Raw genomic sequence first — 17,290 nt, 5'->3', positions numbered from 1 at the left:
TTGGTTATTGTGCTTTACAGGTATAGAATGCCTATTGATTGTTTTCCAAAGCTGATGTATCTCTTTTTATAGTCTCTAGATCCCTACACTTATATTTCTAAGCCTAGCTTAAAAACAAAAAACAAAAAACCAGAAACTCTCGGGGCACCCGGTGGCTCAGTTGGTTAAGCGTTTGTCTGCTTTTGGCTCAGGTCATGATCCCAGGGTCCTGGGATCGAGCCCTGCGTCGGGCTCCCTGCTTAACGGGAGCCTGCTTCTCCTTCTCCCTGCTGCTCCCCCTGCTTGTGCTCGCTGTCAAATAAATAAATAAAATCTTTAAAAAAAAAAAAACCTTCTTTGAATATATAAGCTTGGATGTTTAAAATGTGGACTCATAATTCCAATACCTGGAGTTCCTAATTTTGGGACGCCTGGGTGGACCAGTTGGTTAAGCGTCTGCCTTCAGCTCATGTCACGATCCCAGGGTCCTGGGATCTAGTCCCGCATCAGGCTCCTTGCTCAGCGGGCAGCCTGCTTCTCCCTCTGCCTGCCTCTCTCCCTGCTTGTGCTCACTCTCTCTTTCAAATAAATAAAAATCTTAAAAAAACAACAAAAACCGGAGTTCCTAATTTTATCGTTTGTTCTTTTTGCTTGTTCACATCCACAGTGTCTTGTCTCCTCATATGTTTGGTTATCTTTGTGTACTGGATTTTATCTTTGAAAAAAAAATACTTGTAGAAAGAAATCCAAGTTCAAGGCTTGAAGTACTATAAGTTACTCAGCTCACTGAATTTGACTGAAGTCCATTAGAGAGCTGGCTGACTTCTGGCTCACACTTATTCCTAGCATGCAGTCCTTTGCGGCTCCATCCAAAGTGGGTTTACTGGGTTCCCATCTTGGACTGCCCCTAAACTCTGACTTTTGTCCCACTGGCCCAGTGACGCTGCTAAAAGCTTATTTTTTAAAAGAAGATTGCTAGTGCTCACCACTATCCATGTCTTCCTAATCTTCCTGGGCACAGAGCTAGACTATATTCCCCAGACTCTCTTGCGTTTACGTGTGGCCATATGATCAGGTTCAGGCCAGTGGAATGTGAGAAAAAGCGATATGCATGGCTTCCTGATCTGGCCTACAGAATCCTCACTTCCTTTACTCATCTGCAGGCTGAACAGATGGGCTCTGAGGACTTGAAGGAGGGGTGGCAGCACAACAGGGACCAGCCTGGTTCTATGAAGGATAGCATGAGCAGTGACCTGGCCAACCTATACCGAACAGTGATATGGGCAAGAAATACATGTTTGTTAAGCCTCTGAGATTTGGAGTTATTTTGGCAGTTGGCCCATACTAATTCTGATTTCACCCATCTTCCTTCATTGTCCTAATGACAGAGTCCACCATTACTGGAAGTGGAAGGCTTTCTGACATTTTCTATGTGAATAGGATTCTTATTCACACAAGATGGTAACTATCAAAAATTTCTCTTCAAGTTTTCTTCAGATTATCATTAAAAAATTTTATTATTGTGTTCCTTTTGGCTGCAGCAACCTCTTGCAAGACATATCTCCAAAGGCAAGGGAAACAAAAGCAAAAATTAACTATTGGGACTTCATCAAGATAAAAAGCTTTTGCACAGCAAAGGAAACAGTCCACAAAACTGAAGACAACCTACGGAATGGGAGACGATATCTGCAAATAATATGTCAGATGAAGATCCATAAAGATCTATAAAGAACTTATCAAACTCAACACCCAAAAACCAAATAATCCAGTCAAGAAATGGGCAGAAGACATGAACAGACATTTCTGCAAAGAAGACATACAAATGGCCAACAGACACATGAAAAAATGCTCCACATCACTCAGTGTCAGGGAAATACAAATCAAAACCACGATGAGATACCACCTCACACCAGTGAGAATGGCAAAAATTAACAAGTCAGGAAACGACAGATGTTGGCGAGGATGCAGAGAAAGGGGAACCCTCTTACACTGCTTTTGGGAATGCAAGCTGGTGCAGCCACTCTGGAAAACAGTATGGAGTTTCCTCGAGAAGTTAAAAATAGAGCTACCCTATGACCCAGCAATTGAACTACTAGGTATTTATCCCAAAATACAAATGTAGTGATCTGAAGGGGCACCAGCACACCAATGTTTATAGCAGCAAAGTCCACAATAGCCAAACTATGGGAAGAGCTCAAATATCCATTGACAGAGGAATAAAGATGTGATATATATATATATATATATATATATACACACACATATATATATACATATATATACATATTTATATATACATATATACACAATGAAATATTACTCAGCCTTCAGAAAGGATGAAATCTTACTGTTTATATCGACATGGATAGAACTGGAGGGTATTATGCTGAGCGAAAGAAGTCAGAGAAGGACAATTATCATATGGTTTAGGATCATAAGGGAAGGGAGGGAAAACTGAATGGGAAGAAATCAGAGAGGGAGACAAACCATAAGAGACTTTTAACTATAGGAAACAAACTGAGGGTTGCTGGAGGGGAGGTGTATGGAGGGATGGGGTAACGGGGTGATGTGATAAGCATTGGGTATTACACGCACCTGATGAATTACTGAACTCGACATCTGAAAGAAATGATGTACTATATGTTGGCTAATTGAATTTAAACTTAAAAAATTGTATTATCATTAAAAATTGTTAATCAGGAACTGCACTTAACCATTTCAAATCAAAGCTGATTTTTAAAAAGTTATGTTCATGGAGCCAACTTTTCTCATTACAAATTTGAAGAGATTCTATTTAAAAATTTTTGTTCAAATTCAATATTTGATATATTTAAAGTATCTTTGTAAATTTATTTTTCTTCTGATTATATCATAGAAATTTAGTAAGTGTTTTCATCACATAGGTGCTGACAAATTGTCTCATCGAGCCCTGTGCACCACCCAAATGGTATGCTGCCACAGGACTACTGATCCCCTTTCCCTAGTATTCAGTATTGAAATGTGCTTGGGGCATTCAAGTGCATTAAGTTAAAAATTCTCTAAAAAATTATGATAATTTTAAACCCATTTAAAATATTTTTGGAGAAATGAAGAATGCCTATATGGGGCAATCTGATTATAATAATGGCACCAATTGTTCTTGCCTCCTTGTTTACACTCTTTGGATTGTGACTTTCCATCTCTCCCATTAAGACATGGAGTCTGCCTAACTCTTCAGTCTGGGCCGGACTTGTAATTTACCACTGTCAGCAGAATGAGGCAAAAGTCACAATCTTCCAGTGCTGAGCTTAGGTCTCAAGAAGCTTTGAGCGCTTCTGTTCACTGTGTTGCAACAGCTAGGCTGGCCTGCTGATGAACGAGAGAACATAAGAAGGAGAGCCAATTTCTAAGCTGAGAAAGCATCCTAGGCCAGCCTATAGCCAGCTGTCCCCCCCCACCCCCAGTGGATGAGAGAACCCAACCATGACCAGCAAAGCTGACTGCAGACACATAAGTGAATCCAAAATCTATCAAAAGAACTTCCCAGCTGACCTGTAGATTAGGGAGCAATAATAAATGCCTATTTTTTTAAGCCACTGAATTTTTGGGGTGATTTGTTATGTAGCAATAGCTAACTGAAACACTATACTTTCTACAGAGATTTACTAGGAAAAGCCCATAAAGTCCTTAGCAAGTCCAGCACATGTAGAAAAATATGTCTAGCCTTTGTAGCAAGACTGGTTTTACATCACTGATAAAGACATATAAAAACACATATTGTCATTTGTTTTATGTTCATTTCTCTTTTTTTAAAGATTTTATTTATTTGAGAGAGAGAGAGAGAGAGAGCATGAGCAGGGGCAGGGGCAGAGAGGGAGGGAGAAGCAGACTCCCCCCTGAGCAGTGAGCCTGACACTACACGGGACTCCATCCCAGGACCCTGAGATCATGACCTGAGCCAAAGGCAGATGTTTAACCAACTGAGCCATGCAGACGCCCTAATGTTCATTTATTTTTCTTAATCAATTTTGGAATTTTCATGGTGTGGTATAAAACTTATTTCTAAAAATAAAACTTGTGATTTACTGTTTACAAGAACTAGAAGGAAAGAAAGCTAGAAAATTATGTGGCATCTCTATAGAAGAAAGAAGGCATGGACCCAGTCAAATAAAAAAACAAAGTCAGAGAGAGAAAACAAGTTGACATGAAAAAGGAAACTGGGAGAGACAAGGACTGACTGCAATGAAACTAAAATTGTAAGAGCATTCCAACAGAAAAATGGACAAACAGTATGAACAGAGGGACGCCTGGGTGGCTCAGTCAGTTATGCGTCCACCTTCAGCTCAGGTCATGATCCCAGGATCCTGGGATCAAGCCCCACGTCAGGCTCCCTGCTAAGTGGGGAGCCTGCTTCTCCCTCTGCCCCTTCCTCCTGCTTGTGCTCTCTCTCTGTCAAATAAATAAATAAAATCTTTAAAAAAAAAGAATATGAATAGATAATTCATGGAAGAAAAAGTATAAAAAGTCTAAGAGGCTAACAAACAAATGAAAAACATAGGCAAGCTCACTAGTAACCAGAGAAAGAAAAAACAAGAATGAGATATCATTTTTCATATACGAATTTTGCAAAGAATAGTAAATTATACTACTCAATGCTGGCAAATAGATAATGAGACATCCATTGCTACTAAAGAAGTAAATTAGTTCAGTTGCTCCAAAAAAATGTGTTGGATTGTATTAAGAGCCCTAAAGGAAGTCATAAACTTGACCCAGTTGTTCTGTTTCTAGAAATCAATCTATAGGAAATGATCAGAAATTCAACCAAAGGCTGTATACAGATTATTTATAACCATGCGAACCAAAACCAACTTCAAAATAAAACAACAGAGGAATGGCTCAATAGATATGGCACACTGATATAATGGAACATATTACCAACATACAGCAATGTTTGTGAAACATTTTATGACATGGAAACATGCTTATGATAAAAAGCTAAGTGAAAAAAAAACAAAATTCAAAATTATAATTGTACTAAGGTATCTATTTTGCTCAAAATATATACATAGGAAAAAGGCAGAATAAATATGTAAAAATGCTAACAATTGTTATCTCTAAATGGTCTGAGTGATAGACTTAGAGGACTATATTTTATAATATTTTATCATCTTTATTTTTTAGATTTTTATGTATTTTTCAAAAGGGAGAGAAACAAAATATATCATGACAAAAGAGTAAAAACAGAATGAAGATCTTTACTGAGTTCAATGCATACTCTTCGTTTTTGTTTTTCAGCTATTTGATCCCCTGCATCTCCCCTAATAAGGAAGAGTGAGTGTGTAAAACAAACAGTCACTGTACGTGCATATACTAAAGAGTCTGAGGCGCTACAAATCTATTCAAAGTTGCCCTTGCCACCCTCATTTACTCCACTGTACAACACGGGAGTCCCAGAAGGGCCGGTACTCTCTCGTCCACCTAAGTGCCCACAGCACCTAGCCCACCAGGGAACAGGATCTTTTTTTTTTTTTTAAGATTTTATTTATTTATTTGACAAAGAGAGACAGCGAGAAAGGGAACCCAAGCAAGGGGAGTTGGAGAGGGAGAAGCAGGCTTCCTGCAGAGCAGGGAGCTGGATGCGGGGCTTGATCCCAGGACCCTGGGATCATGACCTGAGCCGAAGGCAGACGCATAACGGCTGAGCCACCCAGGCGCCCCCAGGGAACAGGATCTTGCACAATACAAGACTAGTGAACAAGCGAACACATTATCACCAAGTCTTCTTCAGAATCAATGATAACTCCTGACTGCTTAAAAAATACAAGTTTTGTACTAAATCTTACAAGAACTTGGCAGAACACAAAGACACGTTTCTCCACTCTTTCGACCTAACATACCACTAAATTGCATGCACAGGGTTATCCACAGCAGTTGCAAGTATTTATACTTTGTATTAGCTGATCCCCTTCCGTAAGTAAACGATAGCATAAGACACCTTCTGAAACCGTAATTAGTATTGTAAATTCATGCATTGTGTCCTATGAATAATTAACGCATGTGATTATTTTCGAGTACTAAACGCCACTTCAGTTGGTAGCATCCTTGAGTACGTTATTCTAGCTCAAAATTCAAGTAGCATTATCTAATGCAGATTCTTCTTATGATAGATAATGATGACATTCTCCATCTTTCTACCTGAGCAATTAAAAAGTTTAATAGTCTTTGATGTGGCTGGTTATCTGAATAATTTTCTAAACAGAAACAATTAAAATCCACTTATTCTATGGTTTGTGCATTCTCGACTATTGTTTCAAACTCTTTGTTTCTGTGGAAACCTGATGAAAACTTAAAGAACTTTAAATCTATAATGAGTCTGCAAAGAGCATTTGTTTTCCTTAATTACCTGGAGTATACAGCTGGATTATATGTAGCACGGTTTCTCTAACAAACTTTGAGGAATAAAGAGCTTGCCTGCTGTCGTCTTTCTCCCACATGCGAACCGGCACAGCGGTCCGCTTCGTTTAACCCTGGTGCCAAGAGTGGGGATTTTCTCAAAGCCACACCAGTGTGCAGTGCACGAGCCTTACTACCGGGCTGCCTTCCGCCCTGCAAGGAGCGGCTGAACCACTTCAGCACACACAAATGAACTGTCAGCTTGAGTTTCTTTTTTCTCTCCCGGGCTAATGCTTGTTCTGCCACCATTATTTCAGCTCAAGTAGGATGATTATTATTTCAAGCGCTGTCTAGATTATATTGTCCTAAGGGTTACTCTTTATCTCTATAGACTCTTTATAAATTCCTTGTAGTGTTACCCTGATAACTCCTCATTAAACAAGTATGTGTGGCATCCTGCTTTGTGTACACAGAAATGACAGCACCTCATATCTTTAAAAAAAGTACTTTTTAATAGAAAAAAATACTTTAATGGAATTAGGATGCATGGGTTCTTTTCAAAACAAAGAATATCATATGAATTTGTTAATACAACAATGTGCACCAAATCAGTAAAGATAATAGTTAGAAAAACAAAACACTGAAATGTGTGTATTTGTAGAGTACAGAATTTCCCAAGATTGGTAATATGGCCCCTTCCTATGAGACACCTCATTAATATGAAGTCCATAATATCCAACTGGGAAATATCTCACCATTCCAGAAAATACTACTATCTCTTACACATTCTACCTCAGAAGGTGTTCTCTAGGGTGCTGAGGAAAAGTTTTACTGCTTGACTTTTGGAGTCTCAATGGCAGGAGGCTGGTTCTACCTAGTTCTACCCAAAAGATCTATACCAGATTTTTACTAAACTCTGTCCCCTCTATGGCCAAATATAGTACTCTTTTGGGGTTGTGTCATATTTTTAACAGAGTTTGTAGAAACAATGACTAAACAAACAAACAAAAAAAAAAAATCAGTGCGGCAAACCAGAGGGTCCACATTCCGGAGATACCTAATTCTGGAGATTCCAGAACCAGCAACTTTCTTAAAACACAAACCACATCAGATCAGATCTATTAAGTGCCTGCTATATGAAAAGCATTGTGCTGGGTTTATTCCTAGGAATACTTCCAGTTCATTTGGGAAATAGAAACCCCAACAACTGGCACAAAGACATTTGATTTATAGCCTATAGCAGAGAAAACAAAAATGAAAAATGTGGAGGTAAGTTAAAAACACAACATTAGAAGAATATGAAGAAGCAGGAGATCGTTAGCATCATCATTATTACTAACAAGCACCACTGAATGTAAGCACCAAAACGGCTCCAAGGAAACAACATAAAAACTATAAAAGAATCTCCATTAGATGGTAGGAATTACTGAGATGGATTATACTAACCACGTGGGATTGAGTAAACCAGACTATAATTTGTTAAACGATGAGCTGGCATCTGACTAGGATGGAGTGTTCAATTGTTTAGTAGACATCTAAAACTTCAGGGGACTCAAGGGTTGCTTCTTTTGAAAGTGGGATAGACTGGGTTCAACCAGGCCAAAGGGATGAACAATAATGAAAAAATTAGTGTGGCTTAGATCCCTCCACTCAGAAAAACCCTAAATACTTCTGGAATTAGAAAGTCTTGCCCAAGTATTGTATTCAGCTCAAGTTTTCAATTTAACTATAGTGTGGGATAGCGAGAAAGCAGCCTAGAGTCTATGAAGAACAGGCCTGCTTCTTTGGTTTTTAAGGCTGAGGGAAATGAACCTTGACAGCCTCCGTCACAGACCTTGGCTAACCTCGTCCTAGAACCTGGCTTCACCATGAGAATATTCAACCTGGCTAGATCTCCTACTAGTTCTCATGGTATCTAAAATCTCTGACTTAAGGTTACAAGAGGTTTACGCTTTAGATTTTTTAAAGAAGTTTATTTATTTTTTTTAGTAATCTCACAACCCCAAGATCTCACATGGGGCTCGAACTCACAACCCCAAGATCAAGAGTCACATGCTCCACCAACTGAGCCAGCCAGGTGACCTTAAGCTTTAGATTTTATAGGAAGCCATGGGCACACTTTGGATTATGAGGTTTTATTTTTCGTGGCTTCTAAAATTTGTTTAGCTTCAAGCCAACCCTAAGCAAACCAGATTCTAGAAAAATGGGAATTAAATAAGTTAGTTGAACAATGTGTTATATCAAGCATTTAGCATAATAACAGAACCCATATTCATCATATCCAGGAACACAGATAGTATGACACTTTTCAAAAATATTCCATATACAAATGTATGTGAGTGTGTTATAACTATTTTATTGGTTAGGTTTTTTTAAAGGAGTTTTTGGTTAGAAGGTATTTAATGTGATACTCTACTGATTATTAACCTTATATAATTAACCCATAAAAGCATAAAGAATGAGAGGAAACTTATTTCAGCTGCACAAACAGCTAGTTCTTTGAAATGGCTAATCTAGGTTATTAGCAATCTAGCAGACACTGAAAAAAATATTGGTGGGGGAAGAAAAATAGCGCAACTACTACTAGAATTATTTTAACAAACTCATTTATTAAAACAATGCTGTAACAACCCCTTCTAGTTCCCCACTGGCAAAAAAAGATTTTATTAGCTAGTTTAAAACAAATGGAAATTTAAACATTATTATTAATGCCTCAGGCATTATCATATCTGATTGTACAGACTACAGAAGGTAATAAATGTATGTGGCCAAGGCTAAAATATGTTTCCATCCTGTTGTCTATTTTTGAATATAATGATTTTAATAAGAATGTATACAGTAATGATGAAGTAATTAGTAACAACATGATTCTACCAAATTCACTGAAATCAGTAGCTGAAGACTAGCACTTGATCATTAACATAATCAAGCTGTTCCCAGCATCCCCTCGGTAGAGGGCAGTATTTGCTACATCTCTGTTGGTGGAAACCTCTAACTTTGCCTGGCTTTGAGATCCAGAAGAAATTTGAAAGATTACTCCCCAAGGAGGTTCTACCTTTGCTAGGGGTCCTACATGTGCATTTGAAAAGAAAGGTCTATCATCGCAAACTTCTTCCCTTGGAAATCCAAGTAAAGAGGCATTAAAAAGTGACAACACACTATAAAGCAAGGAGAGGCTTTAGAATAGCAGGTAACTTATTTTAAATTTGAGGATGATGACCTCTGAACATGTTACAGTCTTACAAATGCAGAGATTTTGTTATTTTTGTTTTGCTTTTCCTTGTGAGAGTTCATTGGGTCTCCCCAGTCCGCTTAGACTTGGATTTTTGAAAAAGCCTCATCAGAGTTGGAAAAGAAATGGCTATCAGAGAATTATTCTTCCTCCCACTCTTTTGCTTTCCAAATCACAGAAATACGTGGTGAAAAATGATAATTCATATTCTAAAGATATTAAAGTTAATCAGAGCAAGGTTGAATGCTTCTCTGTGCTGCTGGATACACAAAGGGCTGAACCCTTCAAACTGAGTAAGACCAACAGAATTTTTCACTCCACCTTCTTACCAAAAAGACAACCTTGAATGATCTGCTGCCCAAAGTTTTATACAACATTCTCGAGAGGCTTGAACATGAGTCTATCCAATCTGAGCATTTATCCAATCTCTAAATGATTTCTCTGAATCAAGCCTGATAATAAATAGAAAAGCTTACTTATAAAGTGTTTTTTTAAGCTCTATAGCACTAGTTTCATTAAAAAGTGCTTTTCCATTATGCCCCTGCTTAATTATAAGAATCTGTGCAATACAAACTTGTACTGGCAGCAGGGACAGTGCTGAGAAAACCGTCTGCTGGCATCTTTAGGAAGTCCCCGTATGAAAGGTCCAAGTGCCAGAAAGACCTTCACCTCTAACAGATTTTTGGTCTTCTAACTTACTGGACATCTTTCCCAGTTTGAGAAACGGCTGAGAGCTGATTTAATTGTTCAATTTAAGAATCTCGTAGAAGTTTATGACATAGATTTACATATACTAACTTTTCCTTTCAACTTATTCTCTATTTTCTCTTTGCCCTGCTGTAAAAAAAAATCTACACAATTCTATTTGTGAGTGTACATGTAATACCTTTTGGAACCAGGTAAGGTATAAATAAATACACGCCTCAATTATTCTTTTTCTATTTCTTTTTTTTTAGGGGGGGGAGGGGAAGAGGGAAAGGGAGAGAGAGAGAATCTTAAGCAGGCTCCATGCTGGGCTTGATCTCACAACCCTGAGATCATGACTGGAGCTGGAATCAAGAGTCAGATTCTTAACTGACTGAGCCACCTAGGTGCTCCTCTTTTTCTATTTCTTTTTAAAGCTTATTTGTTATTTAGTTTGCTTTTAAATAGGAAGCAAAAGGGCATCCAGGGAAATCAAATGTGAGAACTTCAGATACTAAATAGCAGTGCCTCTTTTAAGTTTGTTAGTTAGCTGACTTTAACTCATACGTGGAATCTAAAAAACAAACAACAGCAAACTCATAGAATAAGAGAACGGATTTGTAGATAGCAGAGGTAGGGAGCTGGAAGGAGAGGAAATGGAGGAAAGCGGCCAAAAGGTACAAACTTTCAGTTATGAGACAGTTACTCTTCTTTTTCTCTATATGAGACAATGGATGTTAACTAAACTTACTGTGGCAATCATTTCACAATATATGTAAATCAAACCATCATGCTGTATGCCTTAAACCTTATAATGGCGATGTATGTCAATTATTTCTCAATAACACTGGGGGAAAATGTATGCAGGATAATTCTTTTTATCTTCATGTAAATGTGAATAATAATTTACAATTTACAGAGGTTTTCCATGTATATTAAGGCTGGAAAACAGTAAGATTAGATTATTAAGAGCAGAAGCTTGTTACATACGTCTACTAAGACCTTCTACAAATTAATTTCCAAATCCTGAGATGTTACCAATCTAGTAAATTACTTCCATTTTAAAAAAAGTTTTCAAGTGGGAGCCTGGGTGGCTCAGTCAGTTAAGCATCTGCCTTCGGCTCAGGTTATGATCCCAGGATCCTGGGATCGAGCCCCGTGTCGGGCTTCCTCTCCTCCCTGCTTGTGCTCTCTTTTGTTCTGTGTGTCTCAAATAAATAAAATCTTTAAAAAAAATTCTTCAAGAAAATGGTGGGAAATTTTAGTTGTTTCTAATATAACTGATTCAAGCTATACTAGGACCCTGACTCTGTTTCCTTCCGCTAAATCCCACGATAAGGTTTTCCAATCCCATCCACACCCCCCATCTTTTCCATTGTCAATGTCAGTTCAGGTGGTTTCATTGACTCCTTTCAACTTCAGACTAACACATCTCTATAAATGACTTCCAGATCTGGATTAGATTCCCAGTTGTTTGTAAGTACCCATCTCCTGCCTCAGGTATCTGTTACAGGTCCTGCCATTCCTCTGGTCACCCAAACTGAAAACATCAGAGCCCTAGATGGCTTGTCTGGTCCTGGGACCTCTCTACATCCAATCTTACAGATTTCCCTCATGTTCATCTTGTTCTTTCCAATCTATCATGTTTACCTGTTTTAGGGGGCGAACTGGGAGCAGAGATTCAGTCCATGCTCTGTTTGCCAAGCCATGGACCCTGGGAAGGAGCAGCATCCAGCTAGAGGAAGGACCACATAAAGGCATGATTTGCTCACTTAGCTCCATGCCCATCTTGGGGAGCTTTATCTAGTGCACACAAAAGCTCCACATATGGTAGCAGCAGTGCCAATCTTACAACTCTGCCAGATTATCCAATACAGATCTGTTAAAAAAGAATGACTAGTTTGTTTTACGTTGATGAAGGTTCTATTCAAACCCTACCACCTGATACGCAAGCCCCTTTAATATTGACTTCAACCCATCATTCCTGCCTGAGAGCATACCACTCTCCTACATACAATCTAAATTCCAGCCATGACCCTTAAATCCTTTGGAAAAAGAATTATGGATTGTTGGGTGTTTTTCCTTGTCAGCGTTTAAAGATGATATTACACTGTTTTCAGGTGTTCACTGCTTCTGATGAGAGGTCTTTAATCATACTACTGTTCCCTGTCTGCATCTTTGGTTTTCAACAGTTTGACTAAGAAATGCCTAGAAGTGATTTTCTTTGTATCTGTTAGGGGTTTGTTGAGCTTCTGGGATCTGTAAATTCATATCTTATCTTAATGGCTGAAAAACTTCAGCCATTACTTCTCCAAAAATATTTTCTACCTCATTCTCTCTTTTCCTTCTAGGACTCCAGTGATATAGTTTGATTTTTGATATGGTTTCTTATGCCATGAGGCTTTGCTTCCCGCCCCCCCCCCCCTCCATTTTTCAGATTGCTGCATAATTTCTATTGATCTATATTCAAGTTCACTGACTCTCCTGTTTTCTGCAATTTGTTATTAAGTACTCACAATAAACTTCAAAATGTTTAGGTCTAGAATTCTCAATTTTTAGTTTTAGAATTTCCATTCGGTTCTTTTTTATGGTTTTCATTTCTCTGCTAAGATTTCCTATTTGTTTATTATCAGCATATTTTCCTTTATATCATTGAGTATAGATATAAAAGCTACTTTAAAATCCTTGCCTCTAATTCCAACATTTGTATTGTCTCAGGGTCAGTTTCTGTTTTCATTGCTCTTTTAAAAGTGAATCAGATTTTCCTGTGTCTGCATACATCTAGCAATTTTGGACTGTATTTTAGATATTGTGACTGATATATTGTTGGAGACTTGGAATTCTTTTATACTCCACCAAAATATATTGATTTTCTGTTGTTGCTATTTCAGCAGGTAATTAACTTGGCTAGTCTCAAACTCCAAACTCTGTCTCCTCTGTGACGGGCAGCAACTGAAATCTCTGTTCAGTATTTTTAGTCTTAGTTGTACATGTGTAGTTCACAGGTTAGCCCAAGATTTGGGCAGTCTCTGTGAAGAGTTTTGGGCTCTTCCTCTGTGGTTCTCTCCTTTCCACAATGTTCTTATTTTCCAGCTGCTATAGTCATTCTCTTCTCATTCCTTAGGCCAGGAATATTGCAGGTTTCTACTAAGTTTTAGATGTTCCATATGAGAACAACTGTGATTTGTCCTCCAGCAAAAAAACTATAAAAACAAGAAATTCACCAGTGTCAATCCTTTCTTCCAGTATGGCCTGTGCTCCACTTTCTCCCTGATGTTGGTTGCTGAACAGTGCCTTCCAGAGTTATTTCTTAGATTTTGCCCAGAGTTGCAGTTATGATCTAAAGGTGGGTTGGGGACACCTTAGTGGCTCAGCTGGTTAAGCATCCAACTCTTGATCTCAGCTCAGGTCCTGATCTCAGGGTCATGAGGTCAAGCCCCATGTTGGGCTCCATGCTGGGCATGAGGCCTACTTAAAAAATAATAAATAAAACTGGGTTGGTCAAATAGGTGCTACTCTATCATTAATGGAAGTAGAACCCTCTTGAGTCTTTAATTCTCTGAATATACTCTGTAATTTCCTACTTCCATGTTTTTCATAATAACACAAAACCCCAGAGGAGGAAAAGATCAAAGGTTGCCCTCACGATCCCCCATTCTTAGGAACTACCAAACAGCCACCATAACACTCTCCCCCACCAGCAGAATCTTCAACCTCCCAGCCTTTAAGGCCTAGTTCCTCTTTAATTACCCAAAGCATTCTGCTCATACTGATCCTGCAGTACTAATTAAAATCTACCTCACATTCTAGTGATCTAGGTACTGATGATGTTTTCTCTTCTAAATTAAGACTGTATGAGAGACTAATTCTTATTCAGCTTGGTACTCCCTGTAGCACCTAGAATGATGCCAGCCTTCCATTAAGTACTCAGGAAATATCTGTTGAATGACTAGAAAGAAGTACCATAAAATATAAAAAGAATAGGGCTCTCTCTGTTACCTTGCATAAAAGGTAACAAACAATTATCTAGCATGTTGGTTTATTTAACCCAAGTTTTCCTTCTTGAAAGGAAGGCATATGCAAGAGGAAATACTATTTGCTGACCCAATGGAACATGGTGGTGAAAGTTACCAACTTTCCTAAAGTATACTGCCCCATTAATCATCCTATTACTTTATGTACCATGGTCCTGCTCAATCTAAAATGACTTTCTGTGGATCATGGTAAAAAGTCTAAATTTCTCTGCCGGGTTTTTATGGATGATCTGAGATTTTCATTCTTATTTCCCTTTATTCTCCAACATGTACTCTGCTCTCGCTAGGCAAGTATCTTCTGTTCCTCCTGAAACATTCAGTGCTTGGCTTCAGATCATGGTTGAAATACCTTCACTCTGCTCATCTAAATTTTATTCACCTATCAAGGTCAAGATCAATTTCCTCCTTAAATCTCATGTCTCCTCAGAGTCTTCCCAATCCCTACTATCTTACTTTTAACTTCTGATGTACTTATTATATGTACTAATGAGCACAACTCCTCAAAATAGACTGTTACAGCTCAAACAAAAGAAAGAAGGTAGTTGATCACATCCCACATTTTGCAGATGAGGTACTTGGACCCAAAGAGGTTAAGTGATCTGTCCAAGGCCATTCAGCTACATAGTATCTGGATAAGGATTGGAATTCCTATCTCTTGATTCATTTGGAGCTCTTTCCACTCTACAACACTAATATGTTATTTCCTTTACTAAATTGTAAACTCTTTGAAAGAAACTTTTTATACTTCTTTTATATTCTTCATAACATAGTGGCATACCAGTATGGAAGCACTTAAGGAATAGTTGCTGGCCACTGAATCAGGGTAACAATCTTGGGAAAGGGGGATTCTACCGACATATATTTCTTGATTAACAATAAAAGATAAAAGAGCTAAGTAACATTTGATCCCAAAATACACAGAAATCTTACAATTTTTTTAAAGAAATCTTTTTTTTAAAGATTTTATTTACTTATTTGAGAGAAAGACAGTGAGACAGCACAAGCAGGACGAAGGGCAGAGGGAGAAGCAGACTCCCTGCTGAGCAGGGAGCCCGATGTGGGGCTTGATTCTGGGACTCCAGGATTATGACCTGACCTGAAGGCAGATGCCACCCAGGTGCCCTGATCCTACAATTTTTTGATACTCTAACTCATTTCTAGTTTTTTCCAAAATCTTTGCCTGACTTAATATCTTCACCAAGTTATTTTAAGAAACAAATAGTGTATTCTAACAATTCTCAAACTTTTTTCTATAAAATACATTTCAAAGTTATAATATATCTAATGGCATATATCTTATTAAATATCAAATTAGCAATGTACTAAGGAATCACTAATTCTGAGTCAACTGATCTAATCCAGGGAAAGGTACTATGGAGTATATCAAATAATGTATCTTGTAGTGGGAAACAGAAAAACCTGAAAATTAAAAATCAATTACTTGATATATAAAACTTTTTGTTTTAAAAAAAAAAAGAGCCGGGGTGCCTGGGTGGCACAGCGGTTAAGCGCCTGCCTTCGGCTCAGGGCGTGATCCCGGCGTTATGGGATCAAGCCCCACATCAGTCTCTTCAGCTATGAGCCTGCTTCTTCTTCTCCCACTCCTCCTGCTTGTGTTCCCTCTCTCGCTGGCTGTCTCTATCTCTGTCGAATAAATAAATAAAATCTTTAAAAAAAAAAAGAAAGAAAAAAAAAAGAGGCAACTGGTAGGTAAGCATTAGAAAACTCACCAGTGTTCAAACTTTAAAAAAATAAAAACAAGTACCTTTAAATTACCTATAAAGTGTTTTACAGTCTTATTAATTGGTTGATCTGTATTTCCTCAACACTTTACCAATGTTTCATTGTACAGATCTTCTGTTTTTGAGAAATATTCTTTTTATTGTCCTCATTTTGTTGGGGGAGAAACTGAGGCACTGAAATGTTGAGTTACTTTCCCAAGATCACATAGCTAGTAGGTGGCAAAGACAGAGCTTGAACTCCTTGGTACTCTGGGAATCAGATTCTGTAGTTTAGGGTTATGATATATTTACTATTAAATCCAAGTCAGATCACTTTAAAATTAAAAACAAGTTCTAATTTTAAAAAGCTAATAACCACTCTAATTTTTAAAATTTTAATTCATACTTCTTAATCATGGAGCAGGTAAATGACATATTCCTCTCAAAGACCAAAGGAAATATTAAATATTAGTTTGTCATACTTTCTTACAGAAGTGATCTTAAAGGGAACATGGGGACTTGTGTCTACTACTAAACAATAATTCTACTCCTAAGACAGAGAACATATTGAAGGTGTACAGTTCTCAGCACATGCATTTGTCCCTCGAGACACTCTGGGAATCCCTAGGGGCTTTCTCTCCATTACAGGGACCAGACACATTTTCATAGAAAATGAAAGCCAGCTTTCTCCCTCAGAGAAGCTTCAGGCAGCTGAGTCTAAGTCATCAAAGGTTTGCAGGGTTTAAAACCTACAGCCACACACTGCGTCACTGGAGGAGCTGTTCTTGCTCTGGTGTGGGAACAGAAGGTAAGCAAGACTGCTCGGCTTCACAATGTGCCCTGTAATAGAAAACTTGTCATGTGAAGAAAATAGGAAAGTGTTCTCTCAAGCCAGTTTTTCTTCATTCCTTGTGATGCTTCTCCCCCCACTCCCCACCTTTACATCATGAAATGGCCATATTCCAAGCCATTATAGTTTTCAAATTTCTAATCCAGCCTTCTATTTTATGGGCATTTCTGTAAAGGTCTTTTTTCTTTTTCCTTTTAAACCAGCAAAATACAAAAAAACATTAACAGCTTATAACCCAATATACAGTTATTTCCTTGGAAGATAAAAATCGCCATCTACAGTTAGTAAAAACTGATCCTTCAATTCAACCTCCAATCTTGCTTTATCTTGAAAAATGCAAATAACACATAAAAATGTCATTTTAGCTTAACAAAAATAACAAAACTATGAACTAAATTCCTAGAATAAATAAATAATG

The 17,290-nt window shown here is 38.0% G+C and overlaps 1 protein-coding gene across 5 annotated transcripts in view; it reads right to left on the bottom strand.

The window, feature by feature from the left end:
* The window catches only part of AFG1L (AFG1 like ATPase), a 231,256-nt gene that overhangs the window by 11,272 nt on the left and 202,694 nt on the right, over window positions 1-17,290 (bottom strand). The gene's annotated exons all lie outside the window — the stretch shown is intronic.

The sequence above is a fragment of the Ursus americanus genome, chromosome 11 (assembly GCF_024610735.1).
Source record: "Ursus americanus isolate L20-20 chromosome 11, mUrsAme1.1.p, whole genome shotgun sequence".
Taxonomy (NCBI): domain Eukaryota; kingdom Metazoa; phylum Chordata; class Mammalia; order Carnivora; family Ursidae; genus Ursus; species Ursus americanus.
The sequence above is the reverse complement of the archived record's forward strand: the minus strand, read 5'-3'. Positions and strand labels throughout refer to the sequence as shown.